The sequence below is a fragment of the Balearica regulorum genome, chromosome 5, assembly GCF_011004875.1.
Source record: "Balearica regulorum gibbericeps isolate bBalReg1 chromosome 5, bBalReg1.pri, whole genome shotgun sequence".
Taxonomy (NCBI): Eukaryota; Metazoa; Chordata; class Aves; order Gruiformes; family Gruidae; genus Balearica; species Balearica regulorum.
This window is the reverse complement of record NC_046188.1, coordinates 34607946-34628015: the sequence shown is the minus strand read 5'-3', so window position 1 is coordinate 34628015 and position 20070 is coordinate 34607946. Positions and strand designations below refer to the sequence as shown.

Here is a 20070-nt window from a genome sequence, read left to right as displayed (position 1 = left end):
ATGGCATCAGGAGTGTGTCAAGTCCTAGAGCAATGAAACAGCCTTAATAAAAATTAAAAATGGAATAACAGAAAAGCCATTGCCTGAAGTCACAAGCACCTGATAAATGACTCAATGACAACACATGCACGAATACTGTTCATTCCTGCTCTAAATGTGGGAGGCAACATCACTATCAAAGCTTAGCCACAGTAACTCTACTGCTGCTTCCTAATGTAAGGGGGTTTATCCTACATGTGACACTGAAAAAGTGAATACAGAGAAGACAACAAAGATAATAGCCATGATAATAAAAGACACCATCCTCAAAATGTTTGACCTGCAAGGTACTTCACCCCAACCAGGAAAACATTGAACCTAATGGGGAAAGGTAAGGCTAGTTGTGGTTGCTAGACAAGTTTCCAGTGGTTTCTTTTGTCAAGGTAATCTTTTTCATTCCCACTCTCAGTAATCTTTTCCTATATGTTTATCTATTACATCACATCCCACACAAATATTTTCATTTGTACAGAAACACTCAGTAAACCAGCACACAGAACATTCCTTTTGCCTAGTCCTGTCTGCAGTGGCAACGGCCAACCCTTTTGCGGGTGCAGTTTTGTCTTGTTTCCCAGTCTGAGCCAACAATTACTACCGATCCTACCAAAAAAGGGCGGCAGACTAGACCGACTTTTACCTTTGTTCTCTTATTGTCTACAATGGTTGACAGCTTAATTTGGGTTTGCCATAAGTAAAAAGATCAAACTATTGGCAAGTGTCCTGAGATGACTCCACCATCTCCACTACTTCGTAAATTTGTCAGTTCAGTCCAGTTCAGTTACTTATTTGTGGAGCTTCAATGAAGATCGAGAGCAGAATGTACATGTCAGCTTTTTCAGGTGTGGAGGTGTCCTCTCATGGTAAGTAGCTTTTAAGTTTATCACATTTGGGGTAATAATATCATTACTATGGTAATGACATAATATGTGTCACTTTTGGGAATGAGAAATTACACATAATTTCTATTTGCTTCAGTCCTGTTTCTATAGTAACAAGACTAGTAATTCTCATTAATGACTAGGTTGTTAGCATTGTTATTTTTGGTAATTCCAGGTTATTAATGTCCTTAGTTTTTCTGCACCTTATTGATGACTTAATCTGAGTGGCTGTTAAATGAAAAAATAGGTCCACTTTACTAAAACTATCTTTCGCAAAAATCAGAGAGTATCCTTTGAAGCTAGTTTTAAAATTAGTGCAGAATTAAGTTGAGAGAATAAAATCATTAAATTGTTTAGACTAGAGGCAAAATTCAGACTGCTTCATAAACACAATTATTAACACAAACCACACAACTCTGATGAAAGTGCTGACATTATCATTTAACATTTCAGTTTGCCAAGTTGATCTTTCCACTAGAAAAGACATTCCTCCCCTAGAGTAAGATTGCTATAAGAGCAGCAATGCAGTTTCAGGCAGAGTGGTTATCATGAGCTCATTTACCATGGGGATTCAAGTTTAAAGGTTGTACCTAGGTGCCACAAGGTCATTATTATCTCATTTTGGTAGCTATATATTCTGATACATTTTATTATCCTTAAGGGCAAACAGCAGGCTAAATTCCTACGTGCTAAAGAACTACAAATATCGTCTTCTAATTACATTTCATATCAAGATTGCATTTATAATGTTTCTCTTCTAAAAAGTTATAGAGATTCAATGAAGTAATTCCCAAACAATTTAATCCAACTTATTGTCTTAATGGAATTTTATATTATGCTTGGCGCCTTTTCCCTATAAATGCTCATGCATGTCCATACCTTTACCCACTGACTGTTCATTTGAGTAGTCACACGCTAGAGTGTCTGCAGAACCAGGCATAGTTGATCTTACTTGTTTTAACTCATTTTGGTTAAGAAGGCCTTAAAACAGAATTTCTTGAAAATGCTTTGATAGTGCAGTTTATAATGTCTTTTATGAAATGCTATTAAAGTACACAGTGACATTTAGCAATCATTTAGTAAATATTAATAAAGCATTTATAACCTCTTCATTTATAACATTTTACCATTTATAACCTTTTACTATGATCTTCCTAGCCAATATTAATCAATAGAAGTCAGTAATCTACTTCTGTAATCAGCGATTAACTTATTATGAGTTTTGGATTTAAAAATCTGAGTTACAGCTGGAGTTTGGGAGAAAAACAGGTGACTTGGAAGAAAATAAAAGCACAAGTGAAAGTAAAACATTCTTCTCCCTTATCATTCCCAATCTTAAGAAGCTTACCTGGACCAGATCTGTTGCCAAGATACACGAAGTGTTAGACTGCATTTTACTTCTGTGAAGATAAAACCTGGATAATTCTCCTGCAATGAGGCAGGCAAAAACCACTGTGTGGACCATAAGAATTTTCTTTCAAGGTGCTTCTGTAACTGGACTGTGCAGCATATCTTACTTCTGCTCATACTCTTTAGCAGCACAGCTGCAACTTACTTACACTTTTGTGCAAACTTTTGATAGTATCTGCCAGTTCTGATATTTACATTTACATACACAAAGAAAAAAATCTTCTCTCAATACCTACTACGTGAAGAAACCCACTTAATTGCTTCCATACATTACAAATCAACTCAGAGATTATTTTTACTGCAGGCTACTGTACTGAATTTATGGAGCTGAAAAGGATAATTTATTTCAATTAATCATTTCCTATCCTAAATATTATTCATGTTAAACATCTTTTCTTCTTGCATTAATATATATGTTTTAATATTTAAAATTACTAATTAAAATAATGCTTTAAACTCCTGAGAATGGATTCTTAGGCCTTCTGTCCATCTTTTGGGCAATGGGGACAACCTAGTCAACTCACCTCACCCTAGAAAGAGGAGTTGTGGGAGACAGAAAAGATTGTGGCAGAATGCACAATGCTGCAACTCTAGCTAGTTGCCAAATGACACTGTGGGTCAACAGCCATTTAGCATATATTAAAGCAGTGCGTAGGCTGCTGCAGTCTATGCCAAGACCAATGAATAACTCTTGCTTGGATGAGGATGCCTGGCTCATTTGCAGCTCTTTTCAACCTCCTGTGCTTATGGCTTCCAATCACATCTAAGAACGTAGTAAATATTCAGGTTCTTTACCGTGAAAAGATGATCCTCGAGGAATCATTTAAGACATGGATCTGTAAAAACTGAAATTAAATCAAACATCAGCATTAGTTTTACCAGCTATAAATGTTTACATAGAAAATCAGATCAAGAAAGGCTAATAAAAAAATCCATTTGTTTGGAAATATCTCATGTTTTAGTGGAAAATTCCTTCAGATACAACTTTGCCTGTAGACCATAAGAAATTTCAAATCACATTTTGGCAAATTTTAAGCATCTGATACTGAGGAATATGATGGGAATGTTCAGCACTAGCAGCTTCCCTTCCATGTAGCCTAAGAAATAAACATTAGTGCTAGTCAGACATTTTCTGACAAAACAGATTCTAACCAGGTTTTGTCAAAACTGGCACTTTTCGTAGGAGGTTTTGCAGCAAAATGAAAGTTCTAATCAAAACTAGAAGCAGAATGTGATTTCAAAAGAGGCCACTGATTACAGGGGGTTAAGGAAAATTCACCATATTTATTAACACAACCAAATGCCCTTTACTTGTTTGAAATTTTCAGGAGACAGACAACTTGCTGAGAGAGGTAGCTCAAAGTGACTTTTTGATTACCTTAAACAAATGACTAGTGCCAATTTAACAGTTTAACTGTACCTTGCACATACAGGGTTGGAACCTGTTTCTGATGTTTTGGGATCTGGGCATCTTCTGTATGATGCACGCAACCTCATGTTTGCCCAGATCTACTGACATGCTCATGGGAAGAGGTCCTACAGTATGCAGTGCACTTGGTCGCATTTAGATTCAGCTGTGCCTGGCTCTGTAGCACAGCCAGTTATTCCATCCTTAGAACATTTAGTGGTGGTGCATAAACAAACATTCACATTTCTGTCCTGACAGATTTTGAAATTGAACCTCCTCTGATGGGAACAATATAACTAACAGACCGTCTGCTATTCTCTGCTAAAGCTGATTCATCTTAAACTAGTAGTTCCTCTGCAGGGGAAGAATCTCTTCCTCCAAAAGTAGTAGTTTGTCCAAAGATGGAACCAATTTAGAAATTCTTGGAAGATTTATTTAATTAAAAAATTACTTTTTCACCATCTTTACCTCTGCTTTTTCATCTTATCTGTATTAGTATACAAAATTGAAAACCTTCTGAATTCACAAGAGCAACTCAAATAGTGGGAAGAACAAATTTATTTTATTTTTATTGTCTTTCTACAGGTTTTCCTTTAATTACACACCATTATATTCAGTGATAAAACCCCAAAAACTTCAGTAGTTGCACTAACAGCAAAAGCAAATGACATTATATTATTCTAATAAATAATATATACCCGGTGTCATTTTTTGAGCTTTCAATTAATTTTCCAGTTTAAAATAAAAGCTGGAAAACCTTTCTGCCAAAATATTTGCCACGGTAATCTGTTCCCCCTTACTTTACCAAACACTGTCTTAACACTAACCATCTTCCCAGATTCCCTTCAGATATCATAGTATTTTAAATATGTCCATATATATATATATATGCATTGACAATTCAGCTAATAGGAATAGATACGTGCTATACAAGCTACATGTTGTTCTTCCAATATTTTCCGTGAATTTTGGATTATGTTCTGTTCAAATAATTTACGTAGCGGTATTATAGCTTTACAGTGGCTGCTAACTTTAACCTTTGTACTACTGATGTTAAAACAGGCTTCATTTTGAATCTAGCCTTTTGTGCTGGGATTTAAATATTTTAGTGAGGACATCCAGGTACATTTTAAGAGCACTTGCTAGTATTGTTAGTTCGGTTGCTATGCTTGATTTCTATGCACTCACACGGGTAAAAAGATATATTTAGGACTTTTTTTTTGTTTAAAAAAAAGTGCTAGTGGGGGAGGTATTACGTTCCTTCAAGATGAACGCAGCACTTGCTAATTTTTGGCACACAACATTCATCTCCTAGCATTATGTCACTTGTCAAGCCTTGAGATCTTCCATGGCCAGAACTGACATAATATGTCAAACATTTACAAAACTTCATTTTCCAAGTGCTTTTAGAATGAATGATGTAGTACCATTCAAGTAGTAACAGCAGATAACCTGAAATATCCTACATAGATAGGTTTTCCAAAATGTAGCAGCTACTGTAAATCTGTCATGGTATGTAAATTTTTTTAATGGACTTTCAGTAAATTTCCATATTACTTTTTAAAGTTTCTACTGATTTTAGTCTCATAAAGGGATAGCACTAATATTGCTGAAAAGTGCTGTCCTCTGTTCTTTGGTTTTTTTCTCAGCGAACAAGTTATTAGATTTCTATTTCTATAAAAAAACAAAATACTGAATATTAGTTGTTTTCATGTGTAGTCACATTATATTACCTACTCACATTGTATCCTAATGCTCTCCTACCTGTATTTGTGTCTCTTTTTTTTCATCTTATACAGTGCTGTACCTGATATGCTTACCATCTTCCATACTGCCCTTGCTTGGAGATAAGTACTATATCAAGAGAAATCGAGGATGGATTTCAGAATGCTATTTCTGATGTTGTGATCTCCTACTATGTATGTGGTTTTGTCAGTAAAATGATTGTAATACATTTCACCATTTTTAAATGATGGTTGCTATTTTCTGAAGTATTTTAATATCTATGATTAGTATGTATAGAAATAGTAGACTACATGGTGTGAGATCATGTATTTTTTTAATCACATTAATTTTTTTTCTAGTAAGTGATCAATATTGTAGCAGCTTCATAACAGAAAATTTACTTTAAAGCTCAAACCAAGAATTATGCATTTCATAGCACAAGCTGTTCTCAGGAAACACTGGCTGTATGAGTAGGTTTTGTAGAAGGCAACCTCGAGTCCCTGAGTATTGGATACTCTTTTTTTTCTATAATGTTTTCTTTGTAAAATATCAGGCATTTCAAACTATGGACGTCCTGAATATTTTATTTAATTTCCAAGTGACTTATCATGAATTGTACTTCATCACCAACTGGTCTTTGTCACTAAACGCACAACAAGCTGGTTTGCTTCCCATATTCCAAAATATCACATTACATTGTGTTCAGTAAATAGATTCTGTTCGTGCATTAAATGATATTTATTTCTTTTTGTCTACTGACCATCTTTTAAATTCACAGAATGATAGAAAAGTAGGACTGGAAGGAACTCAAGTCATCTAGTTTACTCACTGCCTAAAATGAAAACAAATATACCTGTATGATTTCTGACAGTTGTTTGTCAAACTCATTCTTAAAAATTATCGAAGATGGAAATTTTTGAAACCTCCTCAGGCAATCTTCTCCAGTCCTTCACTATATACTATTAGAAAGTTTTCCCCAAAGCTTAATCTGAATACTTTTTCCCTGAATTTAAACCATTTACTTCTTATCCTTTCTAAAAAGGACATTGTGAATAGATAGTTCTACTCCTGCAGCAACCTTCTAGGTGCTTGTAGCTGGTTTCCTTCCTGGGTGGGGAAAGTCCATTCTTTAATCATGTTCATGTTCCCACAACTTACAGGCATTATTGGTTTTGTTGTCTAGATTGTCTTCAGCAATGTGAATCTTCGGGTGCTGTTCTTAGCACTCTGAGGCCACTGAGCAGACACTTTTTTTTTTTTTTTTTTTTTTTTTAAAGTCCAAGAGCTCTTATCAGCTGGCCTTGAATGTAGATGAAGTCCTGGAAGAGATTGGCAAGGCAAAGGGAAAGTCCGAAATGTGGAGACCTAAGCAGGTACTCTTGAGATCTCAGTTCTGCAACTTAGCCTTGGGGTTCTGGAAGTGGAGCTGACATGTCCAACTGGTCAGTGACTAAATCAACTCATCTGCCACATCCCCACACCACCATGCAGTGCACTAGTTTGAACAAGTGCCTGTAGCATCAGCGTGGTGGACCTGACTTTGTGCTGCACAGCACAGAGGGGAGGGCTCCTCCGTCTCTAATTCTTCTATAGTGATGCCCTGTGTAGCCTGGCTGCATCAGCTGTGGGTCCTAGGTTTTGGCTCCCAAAGGGTACGATAAAGCATAAATACCAGACTAACATTTTCAGAAGCTAGCTCTTCAGAATTGTGCAAAAGAGGACATGGTTTGTGGTAGTGCTTGCATCAAAAATGTTGACATTCTATATTCCACAATTTTCAATCTGTTCAGGTGAAAATGCAGAGGTAATACTATTTACCACTAGGTCAAACAGGTGTGAAAAATTCCAGAGTTTAATATTGTGTGAGTGAAAAGATATTTTATTGCAAGTTTTCATAAAAATGGAAGACATACTGGGCAAATTCAGGACCCTATTGAGGTCCACAGCAAATCTTCCAAGGTGCCAGAATTGCTCATTGACTTGCTATATATTAGGTTGTCCCTACCTACATTGGAACATAAAGCTGAATTCATATTCAAGATCACATAGATAACTAATATATACGTTTCACACAGAGAATTCAGTGGATATCTGACTGAATGACTTCAGTAATTTTTTCAGAGGACTGTATTCTGCGCTTTTAAGTGCATCTATTTATCACATTTTTCTTACCATTAATTTCTTACTAGTGGAACATGCCCTGTTCTTAAGTTGCATTACTGATATTTATCTGTCCCTGGTCCCTCCTCTCCTAAAACCTTACAGTGCTGAAAAGACAGTAAGTGTGTGCTGTTTGCATAACAGAAGATAAGGCATTCATTGAGATGTGCTCTGCATGTATTCTTTTTGTTACCGAATGTGATAATAGAAATAGAGTGTGTTAAGGAGCCAATTCTTTCATACAAGACAACCTGTCATACAGACTGTCCGTCTTCAGTGTAGGATATTACAACTAATCAAATGTTAGGCTTCCTCTAATGCTTTGCTTTTTGCCCACAGGTAATCTTGTGCAACTAGCAATGAGATCACGTTGCATGGTATGAAAACATTCTTAAGAACATCTCAGAGACAGACTTCATTACACATCACCATGACTCTTAGAACAAATTATATGTATTATTATTACCGTTATCGTGGTAAATATTTTCTTCTTTAATAGAGAATAAAATGAAATAGAGAAAAGAACACATGTAAAACTTGTTTTTAAGGAAAGCAACACTACATTAAGCAACACTATCTTAAGCTATGAAGCGCGGCAATGTTTCAAAGTTTTACAGTAAATAATCCCCAATACTTTATTCCATTAAACCAAAAAAAACCAAACAAAAATCTGATAGACTTCCTTAAATATGCAAATTCCTCAAGTGCAATATAGTTGAAAAGGCCAAAAGACAGCTGTGCTAGGAGCACAGAAGAAAGCATATAATACACTGTACAAGCACTAGCTTGATTCAGCTAACACAGAGGCCAGAACTTCAGTGCTCTCCCTTTAAAATGAAAATTGCCGAATAGTGTCGTAGGGTTCCATACTTTTCCTTTCAATATTCACACTTACCACTTTTACAATTGACATTCACCATCAGGCTAGGAACTCAGCTTAGGATGGGAATGTCCTCATTTTATTCCTTGCTACCATCAAGAATGAATCTGTAAGTCAGCCTCTGCCTCTCTATGGCACCTCAGTTTGTGCTGCAAACTTAACACAAGTGCAGTCTCAGAGGACTGGATATTAATCTCACAGCTCAGTCTAAACAACTTCCAGCTTCAGAAAAAAGGCAAAAACAATACTAAAACTTTTCTTTAAAGGAGAGTTACTGTGTTTCAGTCCACACTGACATGGACCTGTTTCTCAACCCAAAGTCTGAAAGGACTGACTGGTGCACTGGAAGGTGGAACCTTTTTTCTCTCTCTCTCCTGTGAAGACTAAGAGGTAAATGCTGCCTACCTCATTCATTTCCAGTAAAGCAAGCAGATTAGATAGGTGCAAAAAGAAGCCATTCCATGCCCATAGTTCTCTCCTTCCCAGGTGTACAATGGGGCTGTTCCTTACAATTTCACTGAAGACGATGTCCTTGGAGACATTACTGGGGTAGAGGGTAGCTTGCAATCCAAATGTGTTAATTACAGCACGAGATTCTTGCCAACACAATCTCTCTTGATCAGAGAGATAACAGGAGGTGACTTCCAAATAAAAGTGTGTTTTCAGGGCATTGCATCTAAATGTTTCAGGAAATAGTACCAGCTACTAAGGATTTTGCACAAGTATTAGCCAGTATTACCAGCTTCTGGTACAGGGAAGTACCTTACACTTCAGGGATAGCATCAACTGCTTTCGCTTCAGGAAAGCATCACTTTCTTTGTGTCAGGACTATAACCTATTTCCTGGCTTTGAGTAAAATGCAGAACAAAGGTCCTGATTGCAGTTTCCTACAATCCGTCACCCAATTATCCCTGGAAATTTTTCATGTTTATTACATTGCTTACATGAGAGTCTAATTTGTATGGTTTTATTACGAATCCACTTATGACTTCTTCTGTAATTTCATATTTCGTATTTCTAATAGTCTTTTCTTCTTGTTAAGTGTTGTGGAGAGCTGTTGTGTAGTGCTGGCAGAAACCATTCTTCATCCATGAACATAGTTGGACTTCAGCAATGGATATAGCTGTACCTGTAGAGTTTGCAAAAACAGTGCCTCATCTTGATTTTGTGTCCTTTTCATTGGAAAATGTAAATTCACTATCCTCATTACCATTGTATTCAAGTTTATGTTAATGAGGAGTTAATGTCTCTAGTTGTTAAGAATGTTCCAAAGAGTGTATTTTCATTTATTTGATGGAAACCAGGGAAAGCTATTGCTGTAATTATTATTACATTGCATGATCTGAAAGTAGTCTTTAATTTATCATCCCCAAACAAGACATTTCTGAGCTTAACCAGTTTACTTTCACTGCATTCCCTGGGTTTAAAAAAAGGAGGGGTTATCAATCAATCCAGGGAATATCATGAATTGTTGCAGTCTCTTAAGTCTTTCACAGTAAACTTAGAGTCTAAACAATAAAAACAGATAAATAGAGGAAATGTCAAACTGAATTCTGGGTAATGATCAGATCAGCATGCTTTTATACAATTTCCATCACTTTGAATTTTAAATCACCTTTTAAAGGGCACTAAAGCATTCTTGCAAATTAGTCTGCACTCCAATTAATGCACCCAACATGACAATAAGACCAGTTTCAGCTTGGCTAAGCAGACCAGTCAACCAGGAGGATGTGACTTGAGGACTTGGAGAGCCTGTGCCTCCACCTTTTTTTCCTCTCTCTTCACAGCAGCTTAGGTCCAATTAGGCCAGTTAATCTGCCTAAAACCATTGGAAAGGAAGGATTTCTCTAATAAAGATGAAGCATAGTCTGAGAGGACATACAAATTAAGTCTACTCTTTTGAAAAGACAGAAAATTCCAAGATTTCCCTCAGCCATATATCTTAAAGAGGTACTTCTTTTGGTCGAGACCAAGCTCTTTTTCTCCACAGGGATTTTAACTTTAAGAGATCTTTCTGTGACATTTGTTAACATGTAAAGGATTTCTCTTTTGTCTATTTATTTTTCATACTGTGCTCATTTTTGACATCCATTAAATTTTATAAGACTAGACTGCAAGCGGTAGTGATGAGAAATGCCAGGTCATATTACAAGAAAATGTTCATAAATAGAAATGACTTTGTGTTTTTCAATCAAGAAGTAAATAATACTTGCATGAATATATAGGTATTTGAGTAGTCTAATCTGCAATTTTGGAAAGGAAAATTGAAGGGGGATGAAAAACAAATTATAAATACATGCTTATATATGAAACACATTTTAACAAGTCGAAACATGAAATTCTTGCAGAATGGATAAACCATTTTACACAGTATTTAGCTCACTCAAAAAACCCCCCAGTAATCAGTCTCAGTCCTCTTTATCCTTATCAATGGTGCATGGGAACTACACTGTATGCTCACAGCACACTGTTAGAACTTTCTCATTTCTATTGTGCTTCACTTATGTTATTTGATTCGATTTTCTACGTAAAAATCTAAGATGTCTTATTTCAACAAAATAAGTAAGATGCAAAAAAAATAAATATTGGGTTTGGAATTGCTTCCATTTCTCCTCAGAGAGCTCATGCTTCTCTTCACCGCTTCATATCTTGAACCAGGTTTTGGGGTGGGGAGAGAAGATTTAGTGCCTCTAGTTCACCAACAGCATGTGATGCATTGCAGCCAACGATACTAGTTTGCGTTCCTGTGGCAAAATGTTAGACTGCTCAGAAGTGATTAGCAGGTTACGAAAGAAAAAAATATAGAAAAGATCTGAATTTTTTTTTTTAAGTTAAAACAGTGATATAGAGGTTTAATGATACTGAAGATAACTTTATGTTCTCTACAACTAGAGTCAAAATTTTCCTATTTACCTTGGCAGCAAAAGGTTCTGCTGCTTTTTCATAAGACTTTTTTGTTAAGAAATTTCTAATCGCTTTCCTTGGAGTCCTTGGCTCTGAGATAAATTTTGTTCAGAAATCTGCAAAAATGTATTCTTTTTCAGCATCAATACTCTAAGGAAAACATTCTGTTCAAACTGCAGATTTTCCTAGTCTTTCTTTTGTCTAACAGAAAAGCCACTAAAGCAATGAAATTTACAATGGGCCGTTTATTTTGTCATCATATATATTGTGTACCTTCTGTTGATATTCCATCCCACTTCTCTGTCCTGATGTCAGGAGGCAATCCTGAGCATGTTACTGTGTTAGGAAATAGGCCAGTTGGCGGTTCAGTTGGTCAACCACTGTCTTCACCACAGTTCAACCTGATCCCTGCTCCTTAGAGCCATGTTGAGAAGATGGTTTCTCCAGCTACTGTCTGAAGCTAGTGGTATACTCAAATGCCTCAAAACAGATCGTTCTCTCACTTGGATCTAAGCTTAATCTAAATATTTTAACTGAAGGGAGAGATCAATGGCATTCATAAACTATTTTTTATCAATCAAGCTGCACTTTGACAACAACTTCCTTTGTTTGAGGTAGCCCCAGTACAGCTGATAAGAGAGGCCAGTGTAGTCCTGCTGATTTCATAATGCTTTATACCTGCAGAGCTTATATTCTGAAAAACCACCGAGACAGGCCAGACCCTATAGAATTCCACACATCTCCATGTACCAAAGGGCACTGATTACTAAGCCCTGGGATGCCCCATCCCAGTGTGCCAGCTATGCCAGTTTTGCTTCTTGGTTCACAGATTCACTTGAGTGTGCTCCCATTTTATGGTTTTTTTTCATTCCACTTTTCTTTCACACCTTATTCAACTAACGGCTTTGTTTGAAATAATGGCTGAACAGCCACAAAGAGGCGTGAAGGCTGCAGATGAAAGAACATTGAGAAAGGACTTAAATTTAGGAAGTAAATTTTGGACTTAGTAGTTGAAACGTAGGAGTAAGAAAATATACTGGGAAAAGGAAAGTATCAACATAAATGAACACAAGAAGAAAAGCGAGAATAAGAAAGCACTGCAAGAAAAGCTGAGTAAAAAGCAGGCAAAAAAGAATTTCATATCACAGGTAACAGAAGAGTAAATAAAAAAATAATAAAATAATAAGCATTGATTAAGTGTGACCAATCAGTAGTTTTAATTTGATTTTGTCATTTAAATGACATTTAAATAAATGCCATTTATCTAGGCATTCAAATATACTTCAATTTGCCACACCTTTTGCAATCTGCAAAAGAGAGATCAATGACATTCTCCAGCAGGGGAGGAAGCATGATAAGTATGAACAGGAGTATGATATTACAGAATAAAGTCTCAATTCAACAAAACACATTTCAGTGCCCATTTGAAGCTCAGTAATCTTTCACGCTTTGCAGAAAGTATTTCTATATTCTTAGTAATACCCTATATGTCATTAATCCCTAGACTCCCAAAACATTGTTTTTCAATTTTTTACTTCCTTCTTCCTCAAGCAGTTCTACTTCTATGGGACCTCCATGTGAAGTGGTATGTTACTCAGTAGGGTAGGCATGTTACAATGTCAACCAAAGGATTAATCTCCAAATTATCTATTGTTTGCTTGTCTTGTATTCTCTAACAATTCTTCTGCACTAACTGATCTTCCTTCCTCAGGTTTTATTTAAAAAAGGAAAAAAAAAAAGTGAAAAGGATGATAGAGACTGCACTATCTTATTGCTATTAGTTATCAGTTACACTGGTTTTTGTTTCCCTGTTCAGAGTGAGAGATATAACAATGGTAAATAAAACCATGCATTAGTCTATCACAAACAGGAAGGGAATAATTAAAATAAGCAAAGGCCAAGTTGCCAAAACACTTCATGGATGACTGGGGAAATCAGATATACGTATGCAGTTCCAGAATCTGAGTGAAGCACCTACCGTACAATACATGATGGTGTAACAGAAAATTTGCTTTAAAAATGAATGGAAGGACATGAAAGAAAAACTTAGCAACTGCCACAGATACCTAATTACAAATAGGAACTATTGCATGAAATGCAATTAAACTTTTTGGTAGATCAAAGCATTCTTCTGCAATAAAAAGGAAATATGCTACTGTACATTTAAATACCATAACTGAATTGTGCTAGGGAATAGCATAAGTACTATAAGACAAAATTGGAATAATACAAGAGGTGTTATAAGGTTTGCTTTGTGCATCAACTAGCAGAAGCATGCTGCACAAATGCAATTATCCAGCTCAACAAAGAAAATTAACTGCGTGGCAAAAATAAGCTAAATATCATCTAAAAACTTTAAGTAATACCTGACATCTAATATTTTGCATATGTTTTCACTAAGTTCTGTGTACATTTATGAATAAAACAACTGGGATCAAGTACCAGTTCCCATTCAGGAAGAAGCTGCTAAGTTTTCCTGGGCACTCCTTGCACTCGGTGGTCTGGGCGCAAGCCTCCGAGCTGGGAGATGACTCCTAGTTCAGGCTGAGCTACTGGTTTGCTTGGCACCATAGACAAATCATCTGGCTTCTCTGTTTTTCAGTTGGTCATGACTGAAAACTCTGAAAAGCAAGAAAGCAAATCAGCTCAGAGCTCCAGTTAAAAATCAAAGGTAACACTTGAGCAAAGAGTTGCTGAATGCTACCTTTATTTAAAAGAAAATCATTCAATTAAAGAGTACTTTCTTCTAAAACAGCTCATGGATTTTGATAAAATAGCCTTTAGTACAGAAATTTATGAAGTGCAGGAATGCTGGATGTAAAGAAGGCAGGATGACACAAGTTACAGAACTGTTCTAAGCATTCATTGTGCTGAACAAAACTGATAAGAGAAAAAGTGCTAATTCACTTCAATCCGAGAAAACCACATCAGAAAGGCTTTATTACAGCCTATGGAAAGGTTTAAAAGAATGAGCTGTGCAAAAATCAAATCCATAAGCAAGAGACTGATAACATAATACACATTTAAGCTGGAAGAGAATGTTGATGTGTTTGCATGTAAATAAAAAGGGTTTACACTGTTGACATTCTCTCTGTATCATATGTATATTTGCTAAATTGCATGTTGCTACAGATTTATAAAGTGAAGAAATTCTACATAACCCATCACAAAAGGATTAGTAACGTTTGAGAAAAAAAATCCTGCTCTAAACCGCATTTTTCATTTTTAACTCAAACAAACTTACATTTCAGGTGGCCACATCTGTACTGAAAGACTATTTTGGTTATGAGATTAGGAAATTACAGTAACTGCTATATCATAATGAAGTGCGATAAAAAAATAAAGAATTTTGGTTTAAAGTGAAAAATACTTTGCAAGTAATTATTCTCAGCTTGTAAATGGTGTCTCTCTATAACCAACCAAGCATATAACAAGAAGATGAAGACGAGGCTTATTTTCACTTCATTTCACTTCTTTGTAATTGACAAGCTCTCACTGGGTGTCAACTTTAAAAGATGACAAATCCTAAATCTTATAGGACTCAATTCAATAGTTCACCTCTCTAAACTGTTTGCAAATTAATCTACATTTTCAAATGAATCAGGCATGAAATATAAGATGACATCTATATTACAAAAATATTAATTTGCTTGTCTTTTTTCAGCATCCAAAGTAGTTTTAAAATATTCAGTTTGTTAAGAAAATGCATGGAAATATATATATGCACAGTATTCCCTATTTCACAAGTTTACTTTTTTGTTTTCCTGTTTTATTCCAGTATGCATTATTGTCCTTATTCAAAAATATACTTATTTTGTATTTGATATAGTGTAGTATTTATACTTCAACTGCTTCAAATGACATAAGCCAAAACACATGAAAGATGTGATGATGAAAGGGCTAAACAAACAAACAAACATTAAATTTGGAATTACATTGTCCTGTTGTTCCAAAATGCTAGCCTATTTCCCATTACGACCCTGCCTTATTCAAATTTGGTATTGGAAGTGCTCCAAACAGGCTGATTCTCAGAAAATCAAAAGCATTCAATAAGAACAAGAACATAGCCCTGTATTTTCTAGCTGTGCTGTTCTTTTTCTGGCACATTTGGTCACTTAAGCCAACATCGTGGCACAACTTTCTCTCTTAACTAACAGAAAACCCACAAAGGCAAATTTCTTTCTAAACTTAGACTTGTTTTTTTCTTCTGCTCACAAAAATTAAATGCAAATAAGGCTTTTCAGTCAAGATGGGGAGCAGTTGCAGAGCTGCTTAGAACTAGATGTCCAAATTATGCATCTCGGTAAGTAGATCAAAAATTAGCTGAGCCCTCTCTTGGAGAGTTGATACACTGCTGTCACGTATCTGAGCTTCACATTGTTTCTGCGTTCTTGATCCACAGCATTTCGGTTGAAAACAGGAACTGTACCTGTTGTACTGTTTCTTCAGTTGCAAAGGACTGTTCCTGTTTCTTACTTAGGGACCAGTATTCTCTGATCAGTATTCTCTGCCTCTGTTTACTGAATCAAATGATAACAATTAGACCACCATTTTGAACTACAATATAAGCTTTTAAATGTAGAAACAATAAAATGAATGAATTCATTTAAAGGATATGTTGCAAGACCTTTTCTTCTTGTTTTTAAATTTTGAAACAGGACATGAAACAAATTTTGTCAAAAATTTTGAAAAGCATTCCAAAATGCCTAGCAAAAAACCCACAAATCACTTATTAGTTAAGATTTAGGTCTTCTCATTAGATGTTTTTTGGTTTTGCCCATGGCTGTTCCACATCAGTAATCTACACTTCCACTATTCACAATGGAATATTTTTGTCTATGCCTGTAATGCACCAGTTATCTAAAAAATAAAAGGCATATTGTAACTTCATGCACCACTCTGGAAATGAAGAATAAATGATCGTACGTCTCATAACGTATATTGTTTGATTATTACCTCAGTTTTTCTCCAACTACAAATTTTCTCTCAAAAATAGCTTCACTAACTTTTCTGCAGCTGAGACCTATTGCAGTTGGTTCTTGTATGTTAAATACTCTAGCTACTTCCCTTAGCAAATGGGGAGTGATGAAACTGCAAACCAGAATGTGAACATGTCCAGGGAAATGACTGCACAGAAAGATGAGGTCAAGAATCCTTTACACTTCTATTTCTACTGTCCATTAAAAGGAACAAGAAGGTATTGAGCACAGGACTGCTTAATATTTAATAATTAAATCTGATTTACGTAGGAATAAACCCTCAATTTTGCCCTTTTCAACAAGAAGGTCTTCCCAGCCTTGTTCCCAGCAGACATCCAGCATGTACCTAAAATCATCTGTTCCCTCCAGCAACAACTTCCTGTCCGTAACAAAGTTCAGTGCAGATACAGACAGATATAGAGGGAGATGTCAGGTGTCTCTATGCTCATCTCTTCTACAGTGATCCTCATAAACTAATCTTCATAGCCTTTTCTCTTTCGCAGTATATGAATAGGTCAGTGCTTTTCCTCTCCCAGCCCTCTGCTTTTTCTGTCTCCCTCCTTCACAAACTGATTCATTCATCCTCTTTTTTAGTGTGAAAAATCCCTACTAAATTCATTTATTTGCATCACTTTTGTACATCTTCTCTCATGTTTTGCTGTGGTATGTCAACAGGATTGAGTCTAAGAGATTTTTAGAGACATTCTATCAGTCACTTTATCATCGGATGCTTACGAACCCTGTATCTGGTCTTCAGTGTACCAGTATCAAAAGCCATCTTGATGTCCAAGCAGATTATGTTTGTTGCTTCACCCCTGTCAGCTCTCATTGTCACCTCCTCAAACAAGTTAATAGCATTTGACAAGCATGGCTTCCCCTTTATAAATGTCCTGGTTGTCTTTGACCAGTCTGCACCTGTCCAAGTGTTCTCCCATTTTGTCCCTAATCAATGACCCTAGAATTTCTCCCAGTTCCTTTAGTGTTTATACACTGAAATGTTCAGTTCACTCAGTCTCCAGCTTGAGAATCTTGCTCTGAAAAATCAGGAACTGTTAGTTACTCCAAGTATAGCATCTCTAATGTGTATGTGCATATGTATATATAGCAACCATTGCCAAAACATTCCACAATACAAAAAGTGCTTATTTCATGTGAAAGGGAGAAATATTGTATACCAGCTTTCCAGAGAAGGAAGAGAGCACCTCTGTAAAGGAGACAGGGAATCAAATCTTTTATGCCCAAATCACTGAACTATCCTGTCACTGTAAACCCTTGTCATTTGGGTGGGGGGAAAAGGACAACTTTGAAGATGGTCTCTGGTTTCTGTTGCAATAGGTAGTGGATAACTTCTAGCAAGCTGAATAAGCCATCTCATGTCCAAAATGCAACTATTTAAAAATAGTGTCTAATAATGCTGAATTTATTCATGTTTGTTACTTTCTCAAGCTTTGGAAGATCTTGCAGAAATGTATTTTATTGTGTTAAAGAGGCTCAGGTTCCCTATCTTTCCTGAGGGCCACAGCTGTGTATGAAATTAATCTTTTAGGTAGAACAATGAACTTAATAGCAAGTGTCTGAACTTTAGTGTGTAGGTGGAGGATAAACCATAGTAAAGAAATTCTGCAAGTCTACATTTCATTATTAGCAGTACCAGTGTCATTCTCATACTGTTACAACACATATGAACAGAAAAACACTGATAAAGATTAAAATGTTCACCTTATTTCACTGATAACAAGCAGTTACTGTCCCCTTTTTTAGTTTTACTGCATTCCTAGTTACACAAGTAAACTTTCTGGCAAAATGAGATCTGAATGCTCTTTGTGCCAATTTTAAATGATCAAATAACTCCTTCATTGCTGCTCCTTTTAATCTCAGCCAAAATTTCTTGCCAGTCACTCTGGAAGAAATAAATTCGAGATGAATTCAAACATTTCTTTGATGCAATGTACAGAGAATAGAAAAAGGTATATTTCTGGTCCATGCCTCTTCAGGCACCACTGAATCCTAAAAGATTTCTCCCTACTGTGACGTATGTTAAATATAAGGTCATATCCATCAACACTTTTGAATGTTCCTTTAGTTCCATATTTCCTCTAGCCCTGTGTCTTCTCTTCCATGATCCAGGAAGATCTCGAGAATTTTTATTTATTTTTTTCCAATAGCATCTAGAGTATTCGCACCCAGTATCACTTAAAGAGACAGTGACTCTTGATACAGTATAAAGCCTGTCATACTGAGAAAAAACAAGGAAGGAAGATCAGCAGCGCTCACTTGAACTAGCCTCCCAGAAAACAACTACCTTCCATCTCCCTTTCTAAAGAGCACCGGTTCACTTTCTGATCTGGCAGACAGGCTAGGAAGTAGGCTCTACACAGCCAGCTTAACAATATCTTATTCTAATAGAACACTGTCTAAATGTTATTTAGTTAGACCTATTACCATCTGTTTAGATTACTGTAGAACTTCCTAGAAGAATCTAAATGACACCCCAAAGGCTACGCTAGACCACATCTGTGATTAGGTAGCTTACTCCATTCTCAGTGTAATAATTCACTTTGTGTACACCCCTTTGGGTACAGTGGTAAGCACGGTGTGGTATATTTTGTGAAGGAAACAGATACCCATTGTTCTAGGCCACTTTGATTGTCTTCTGTTTCTGCCACAAATCTTTTGTTTCTAAAAAGAAAAAAAATATTTCAGTCACGTTTGAAGGATTCAAAATTAACTGTCAGGGTCAGAAGGCACAGAAAACTTTACACAGAGAGACTAAAGTCTCAGGTCTTCAAGAAACAGCTTAGGCAGTAAAAACTACCTGCGCAGCTTTTGGTCAGGCTTAGCGCTGCCAGGAAAGGCAACAGGTCTTGCAGAAGCAGCACCTCCTATGTCAGTTCCTTACACTTTCCCAGCTGTGAGCATCAGCCCAGATACCAGCTTCATTGTCAGATTCTGTTGAAAGCAATGACCAGCTGAGAAGGACGCCTTCAGTGAGGTTACCGAAATCACGTGACAGGCACTTTTTGTAAAACAAGGCATTCTGGTGGGCTACCATTCCTCTACAGGAGCAGGGGATATATTCTGCTTTATGACATGAGCCCTTCATTACATAAAATTAATAAACAGCCCAGATGAGCAGGTAATCTTACTGTAGGGTACGAAAAAAAATAAAAGGCTAAGACAATAATCATAAACTTGTAACAGGTCATCTGTAGTAAGTTTCCCGCGCAGTGTGTGAAGGAATGTTTATGTCTATGGGATAGGATCATATTTGATTAGACCACCTCTTGTTCTCCGATACTATACAAAAATGGATCCCTCAATTTCTGAACATTTTCCAGTGTTCAAAAGCTCCGTAAGATCTACTTAACCTTTATTCAGGAATGCTAAAGTAAATATGTTTTATGTTCTTGGCAATGCATAGCTGAATGCATAGTGACGTAATAGGATATTATGTTTTAAACAACTCAGAGGCTCTCAAAAACAAAATAAGATGAGTTCAAAATTAGTCATACATGTTTTATGACACTAAAGATCACATTTTCAAAGGAATTTGTTAGATCTAACATTCTGTTATATTTCTTCATATATTTTAATCTCTCATTTATGATTTGAGACTGCAGAGTATACATAGCAATGTGCCATTTTCACTTCAACAAACATTTTTGTGCTCCCATTTTTTTTTGACCA

General features: G+C 36.2%; 1 long non-coding RNA gene across 1 annotated transcript; it reads left to right on the top strand.

The window, feature by feature from the left end:
- The first annotated feature begins 666 nt into the window (after nt 1-666).
- LOC142601915 (uncharacterized) lies at nt 667-8068 on the top strand. The gene is made up of 3 exons (XR_012835488.1): nt 667-899; nt 6738-6833; nt 7960-8068. It is a non-coding gene; the product is annotated as an uncharacterized LOC142601915 (long non-coding RNA).
- The last annotated feature ends 12002 nt before the right edge of the window (nt 8069-20070 follow it).